The sequence below is a fragment of the Sardina pilchardus genome, chromosome 14 (assembly GCF_963854185.1).
Source record: "Sardina pilchardus chromosome 14, fSarPil1.1, whole genome shotgun sequence".
In the NCBI taxonomy this organism is placed as follows: domain Eukaryota; kingdom Metazoa; phylum Chordata; class Actinopteri; order Clupeiformes; family Clupeidae; genus Sardina; species Sardina pilchardus.
In genome coordinates this window covers 19,041,047-19,047,536 of record NC_085007.1, presented here as the reverse complement: position 1 = coordinate 19,047,536, position 6,490 = coordinate 19,041,047, and positions in this window count along the sequence as shown.

The window sequence follows — 6,490 nt, the reverse complement described above, 5'->3', positions numbered from 1 at the left end:
AGGAGTTCCACTCCAACCTCACTCAGCACTTTGCGCACCCTGATCACACCCACACCCAAGCCTCCTCATTCCAAACCTTTCCCGAGCGCCCTGCTTTCTCTTGGCCAAGGCAGAGGTCCATGCCTCTTCCTGAATTCTAAATGAATTTCAAACTGCACTCTCAATTTCTGTGTGGCCTCATAAAAACACGCATTGCCTCTGAACTTAAAGAGGTGCAGTCCTTGCTCTTGCTAAAGCAGATTGACAAAAAAGTGAAAATAATGCCAGCAAAACTGTTTGGGTCACAGAGGGAGCGGAATGCAAAAAAAAAAAAAAAGCACGAGTTCTGTATCTTCTCATCCTCCTCAAGCTGCAGTGCACTTAAAATGCAGTCTACATTTAAGCACAAAAAAACACTTCATACAGTGAGTCTGCATATGGCTCATTTAGCTAACAGGATTTTCCCCACTTCTGAGCCCATACCAATGTTACATTTGGATGCCTTATTCCATGTCTCTGAACCTCTGCACTTTTTACTTTTTTGGTGCATCACTGAATCCTGTCCTCCTCCCCCTTCTTTGCCTTCTGGCCTTCTGTGTGGCTTTCTTGGCTGTGTTGCATGACATTGAAGGGTAGCCTCCTCTAAGCCAGTGGGCTGAATTAAGGGTCTCATAAGACAAATGCCTATGACTGAGATTGCTTTTTGCAAATTCTGTGATATTAAGTACTTAATAATAACACATTATTAATGGCGGTTTGGTCCCCAACAAATTGTTTTAACAACGAAGGGGCTATTTTGGATGACAACAACAATTTTTTTGTTGGGGTCCATACCGACGTTAATCGGAACAGTAGAGTAACATTAGAATTTGAGAAAAACAGTTCTTTTCTGCGGATCTCCGGGATACATGCAAGTTGCTGATAAGGAATAGGAGCTTTTACAGGGTCCTTTTGTGCAAATGTTCTCAATTCAGCAAATCACCAAAAGTTGCTAAATTTTATCTGGCAGAATATCTCTTAAGGAATACCACCTTCCACAGTAACTCAAAAATGGAGAGACAAACTAACCATTGCAGTAGCTTAAGCCCTCTTTTAGTTTTAGTACACTTTCGTTTCTATGCTTAGATTTTGCCTATGGAGCACCTGCTCTTCAATCAAATGATGAGCATTTGGTTTAACACTGTAGAAAGTTAAATACCGTCAAACATTTGGTTGCCAGATTTATACATTTTTCTCATGATCAAACAAATCTCAGATGTTATTGAAGGGAGCATATAACATGGCAATAATATTGCGAGAGACATGAACTTAGTTAATACTAAACATGCAAGTTCTTGACAGCAGAGACTATAGCCATTCATAGATCAGCTTCACACTTTTCTTTTTTTCAAGCCATTTGACATGGCCGCAGCCAGAGTTCTGCTGTGTCAGTCGCCCGCACCCGACAAGTCCACCATGATCTTGTCCTTATATGTACTTGGTCAATTATTCATTTCAGCTGAACATCATTCACATTCATGGTGGCTGATTACCTTAAATGCTTTAGCCCCAAGGGCTGAGCAATTCCTGCCCTGCACAAATTAATAAAACCTAATTAATGGAGGGGTTAGCAGAGCAGGATGGGGAGTGATGAATGATAGTTAAGACTCTGATCGAATTCCCCCACGTTAATTGGCTTTACAAAGTCATCCTGCAGAATCACAGTAGCTGTCATGTCCCTGGCACATCCCAGCTGAAGGACTTCATTACGGAAAGGCTGGTGCAGACCACCCGGCGCTAGTGTGAATCAGTGACCCCGGTTGGTGACGAGGACTTTTAACCTTTTCAGTTCATTATGTAACTTTACACTCGTCAAACATGGCATGTGAGAGGGTATTTCTTAATTCAAAATTCCCCTCTAAAACAGATGTGTGTAAGCTCACACCTCCAAAAGATGGTTACCAATATGGTGTCCTGTCAGTACTCGTATGTGGACTGTGGTCTTTGGCCCTCGACATTCAATGCCAATTCCAGTGAAAAAAAAAAAAAAAAATTGTGTTTGTGTTTACATGTTGTTGTTGTCAAATGTTCCCTTGTTAAACATGTATTCAAAACACGTTGTACCTCGAGCCACAGCAGTGTGGTCAAACTACAGCTAATGTATTAAACATCATTTCATATTGCACCACCTCATTCCAAATTTTGAATGTTCTCTCTCCATGCATTCAAGCATGCTGTGTGTGTGTTATAAGTTCACACTACTTAGGCTAATGTTTGTATGAATAAGTATTTATCCAGTCCTTAAAGAACAATTTATTTACAAGCTTTTAAGGACTTCTCTGTTGTACAAGGTGGTCCAAGATTTAATATTTGCAACTGACCGCAACATGAAATATTGCTTGTGGCAATCACTTAAATTATTGTAATTAAATGACTTGCCAAATACATTTTTAAATATCCCTTGTGGGCTTTGATCACATCACTGTTTCTAATGCTCAGCAACATTTAAGAGCGCTACCCAACAAATATGATTTATCCTTCCAGGCTGGTTCCAATAAATGTGGATATTTCATTCTGAAAGATATGTCTACACTGCAGTTCTTCTTAAAATGCAGCAAATGGTGAATATTGATGCGGATGACAAGCGTCCCCCCCCCCCCCCCCCCCCCTTCTTTTCTGCACACATATTAGGATTTCCCAAAAGCTTTTCTTTAATTATTCACCAAAAACCTCAAGTGGAGGATGAAGTCTGGAATACTGGTGGCGTGCTTCTGCTTAAATGCTTGGCCTGAATAAGCTAATCAAAGTGCGGCTATGTTGCATTCACAATGAATGTACGTCACATCGGAAAACATACAGTCTTATCATACTCCCAATCAGAGTCTCTGATGTGCCAAAAGGGTTTGTTGTGTGTTTTTTTTTTTTCCTCCACTGGACTTGTCACACTCTCCGACTCGCGTCTGATTCCTGGGCAGGGAGAGGCCCAGCAGTGAGTAAATCAAATCATTTACCCATACCAAATCCGTCTTGCTGCAGTCCCCTCATCTGACATGTGCAACCATGGCATTCGCACCCCCTCGCCATGATGGCTGCGAAGTGACGGCCACTCCTTCAGCCCGGCGCGGCGCCGCTCCCAGGCGCGGACATTTCTATCAGCGGATATGTTTGTTGACATGTTCATCTCTTTCCCCCTCGCCACACACAGAAGAGATAAAAGAAAGAAAAACCGAGAGAACGAGAGAGAGAGAGACAGAGAGAGAGAGAGAGAGAGAGAGAGAGAGAGCGAGAGAGAGAGAAAAAAGAAACACGAAACGTGTGATGATCATCATGGCTGTCATTTGGAAAGGCGCCCTTTGGTCACCCTTTGGCCCACCAGCAGCAAAGCTTTTATGGATCTGTCAGAAGGAGGTTCAAAGCTTTTAAGGAGCTGTCTTATTGCTCCGATCATGAGCGCCTCTGTGTGCTCACATGCCAAGTGCATGTGTTCTCGCCGACCCTGTACGTGCCAGGCTCTGTCTTTCTCTTTCCTCGTCCCCGGCACCACATACTTCCTTCCTTGGCTGTGGGGTGGGCTTGCTGTGCCTCATCTGTTTCTGATTCCTTTGGCTCAATATTTCTGTCAAGGCCTCTCACCAGGCCATTGAGCAGAGTCATTTCCAATGCGATTGAATTGTCCTGCCTGCAATGTCCCCTCCTTTTTAATATCAGCTATATTACCCACATCTCTGCCTCCCATCTACCACATCAGGCGAAGTTATTCATAAGTCCGTCTCTTTGTTCGATGGACAATTCACAATGTGTTTTTTTTTAATAGAAGTTTCGCTTTGAAGTGATGAGTCAGAATATTGCTACGTTTAAATGATTTGCATCAATGGGTGTTCTGTAATGCCTGAGATATCTAAATATCATGGATCTACATTTATATATTTAATGAAGCTCATTGACAGGTTTGGAGGCTGCAGCCTATGCTGAAATATTATACAGGTCGTTCCATGTCTTTATTGCATTATGTTGTGGAATGCTAAACTAAATGGGAGAAGTATACTGTATATTTCAATTCATATCTGGCAAGCTGGTTAGTGTTCTTTATGTGTGCTAAGATTCATTTCCTCTTTTATGAAATGTCTGAGTTCATAAATTGTGTCATTTAGAAGAGTATTCTTTGATGGTCTTTTGTGGAAAGCCCAGCTGTGTGTGTTTTTTGAAAGCTGCATTTGGTTGTAGAAAAGCAAGTTGTGGAGTCTGAAAGAGCACTTCCATCCCGGGGGAATGGTCTGACCTGCAATCCCAGAGCGGTTCACAGTTCACAGACAGGTTGACAACCACTTCAGGGACCGAGTTGCCTCAGAGCGGTGTGGGCACAGGGCTGTGATTTTCCTCATCTCTAAGGTAATGCCCACAGTGAGGGTGAGAATTTCAAACAAACAAATAAACTCCCAACACACACACACACACACACACATACACACACACAACACACACACACACACACACACACACACACACACACACACGCGCACGCGCGCACACACACACACACACACACACACACACACACACACACACACACACACACATACATACATACATACATACACATAAAGCACAATTGTTAATTTAACCAATCCTGCTTGATACTGAATTAGTGCAAACCCGATCATGCATTAATATACATTGTCCACTTAGATCATTGCTTTGGTCTGTGGGAGATTTGTTTCTCCATGAGGTAGCAGCGGTTGATGCCACAGAGGTATACATGTTTGGGACCGTCATGGAAGGCCTTTGATATATAATATAAGCCAATCAGGGGTTACCATGGTGACTTGGCGACTGAGAAGGAAACAAAGCTGCTGGACAAGAGACAAGGACTGAAGAGAAAACAGGACTGAAACCTACATTACCTTCCTACACTACATGGGGTAAAGTACAGTAATTCAGTCTCTAAATACTTGACTACAAAGAAGAAATAACAGGCCACATAATTCTGTTAACATTATCAGCATTGTGAGATAGAAATTCCAGAAGGATATCTAGCTTGACACATCAAGGTATTTAAACATAATGTCCATGCGACTGTACCATGAATGTCATGTCTTTTAAAAAACAATCAGTTCTACCTATAGCTGGAGTCGAGTTGCTGCAGCCAACAGCAACAGAATTCTAAGGAAGTGACTTTATGTCCAATTTGAGGAAACAGGAGGAGTATTTTAGGGTATAACTTTGGATTCTGAGCAGAATAAAAGTGGGTGCAGGTCTATGGCAATGCAGCATCCTACTGTAACTCAGCAAAGAAATGCAACAAAAATGCAGGAGCTTTGTATATAATTTAGGAATATCATGTCCTGGTAATGATCAAATGTGCAGGACCCTGTGAAACTCTCTGCCACCACCACCAACTACTGTGCCAGTGCCACCACCATACCTCATAACACTGCTCAACACCACAACATGCATTCGACAGATCACTTACTGTGTTGCATTTACAAAATCAGGAACAGTGGGTATGACCTGCAATGCACTTGCTGAACCGTGCTGAACCATGAAAATTATGCCCAAAGAAAGTTCCTTGAAATTGATTTTGTGCCTCACCATTGCTATGCCTTTAATGTCACACTAAATGCAATCCAATGATGAAAAGCAAACTGTAGTCAGAGCACAATATCAACCCTTTTGACCTTTTTGTTATCCCCATTCACTTGTTCTGGTGCGTTTTACGATCTATTATCCACTAAGTTACCTGGGTTTTTTTTACAATTTGAACTGTCACAAAGAAAGCTTCTTTAACCTCTTGATAATGGCAATTTATTTCAAAAAGTGAATCTTTCATATATGCAAGATTTCAGGCCATTTTTTGTTTAAATTTTCATGATACAACTTATGAAAACCAAAAATCAGTTTATCAAAATATTAGAATATTGCTGTTACAATACAGAAATGTTGATTTCCTGAGCCTTCAGTCTCTTCAGTCTGGTTCGGTAAACACAACCACAATCATGGGAAAGACTGCTGACTTGTAGTTGTTGGAATGTCAAAAACCTGCCAACCAGAGCCCTACTGTATGTCAAAAACACCTGTCAAAATCATTCCGAAATCCGAATGACAAAACATCAATAATGAGTCATTAATGTGCATGACATGTGTCATGTCATTCTTATGACGGTTACATGTCACCCTTATGTAGACCCCTGCAAATAAGTGTTACGATAGTTGTCCTAAAGACACTCATTGGCACTCTCTGCGAGGAGGGAAAACCACAGAAGGTAATTGCTAAAAGCCAGGTCAGGGTGTTCACAGAGTGTTGTATGAAAGTGTATTCATGGACAGTTGACTGGAAGGGAAATGTGGGAGGAGAAGGTGTGCAAGCAACAAGCATGACCGCAGCCTTGAGAGAATCTTCAATTCAGTTCAATTCAACAGAACTTTGGGGAATTTCACAAGGAGTGGACTAAGGCTCATAAATAAGTTAGGCTATAGCGACACTAGTATCAAGCGAGCCACTTCTGAATCAGAGACCACGTTAGAGCATCATCTT